The sequence below is a fragment of the Octopus bimaculoides genome, chromosome 9 (genome assembly GCF_001194135.2).
Source record: "Octopus bimaculoides isolate UCB-OBI-ISO-001 chromosome 9, ASM119413v2, whole genome shotgun sequence".
In the NCBI taxonomy this organism is placed as follows: Eukaryota; Metazoa; Mollusca; class Cephalopoda; order Octopoda; family Octopodidae; genus Octopus; species Octopus bimaculoides.
Window position 1 is genome coordinate 7288694 of NC_068989.1, and position 1501 is coordinate 7290194.

At 38.0% G+C, this 1501-nt stretch overlaps 1 protein-coding gene across 3 annotated transcripts in view; it reads right to left on the reverse strand.

Annotated features, from left to right (window-relative positions):
* Positions 1–1501, reverse strand: part of LOC106872330 (putative ferric-chelate reductase 1) — a 65297-nt gene that overhangs the window by 50358 nt on the left and 13438 nt on the right. The gene's annotated exons all lie outside the window — the stretch shown is intronic.

A 1501-nucleotide genomic window follows, 5' to 3' on the forward strand; every position in this document is an offset into this window, starting at 1 on the left:
CGATAGGAGTGGCTGTGTGGTAAGTAGCTTGCTTACCAACCACATGGTTCCGGGTTCATTCCCACTGTGTGGCACCTTGGGCAAGTGTCTTCTACTATAGCCTCAGGCCGACCAAAGCTTTGTGAGTGGATTTGGTAGACGGAAACTGAAAGAAGCCCGTCGTGTGTTTGTCCCCCCAACATCGCTTGACAACCAATGCTGGTGTGTTTACGTCCCCGTAACTTAGTGGTTCGGCAAGAGATCGATAGAATAAGTGCTAGGCTTCCAAAGAATAAGTCCTGGGGTCGATTTGCTCGACTAAAAGGCGGTGCTCCAGCATGGCCACAGTCAAATGACTGAAACAAGTAAAAGAGCATCCATTTACCTTTATACTATAAATGCTTTTACAGGTATATTTCAGCAATTTTCTCTGAAGTTACTCATCTAAGCAATCCCTCCATTACTCAGAGATTCTGTGTGTGTGTGTGTGTGTGTGTGTAATAGATACATCTGTTACAGGCATGTAGGTTGTCTTATTTTTTATTTCTTTTTGATACACAAACACACACACACATATATACAAACAAGTAATGAAATGGCGGAAGTAAAGAAAAATAACTCAGATGTTATTGAAGTTGGCAAAATATCATTAGAGGATGATACCTGAAGAAAACAAACGGCAAGGTGTTCTTCATCACCTCCTACTCTCATGATGGTGGTGAAATTGGTTATAACTTAGACACAAGGCTTGAAATTTAGATGGAGCAAATTGCTTTTAATTTACTGTTACATTTTATTCTAGATTTTAACTGCAAAAAGACTGGGGTACCACTTAAACATGGGGCAAAGTTTGAAAATGAAGGGAGAAAATATCATACTAAGATTTAACACTGAATAAGGGGTGCAATTTATAGATGAGTAAAAACGGTAATCGGTTAGTCAATCCCAGAACTTGACTCGTATTTTATATTATAGCCTCTGGTGGAATGAAAAGTAAAACTGGTTTTGATAGGATTTTAACACAAGAAGATATTTAAAAGTTCCGATGCTTTAATGATTCCACCAATCCATGAAGCAATGACCTTTTTCTTTATTAATTAACCCATTAAGTCCCAGACTAATTAAATTTCTGAACATTACTTTTAAATTTTCACAGATGATTGAAAATAGACTAAAATGAAAAATCAATTATTAAAACTCCTTTACTTCAAGTAGAAATGGAAATACTCGATGTCCTATAAATAAGACACCGAGACAATGTGATATAGCTTATTTAAGGTTTTCATTTAGTGTCCTATTTATAGGACAGTGGGACTTAATGGGTTAATCTTTTCTACTCTAGGCACAAGGCCCAAAATTTGTGGGGAGGGGAGGGGACAGTCGATTAGATCAACCCCAGTACGCAATTGGTACTTAATTTATCGACCGCAAAAGGATGAAAGGCAAAGTCGACCTCGGCGGAATTTGAACTCAGAACATAAAGACAGACGAAACACCGCTAAACATTTTGCCCAGCATGCTA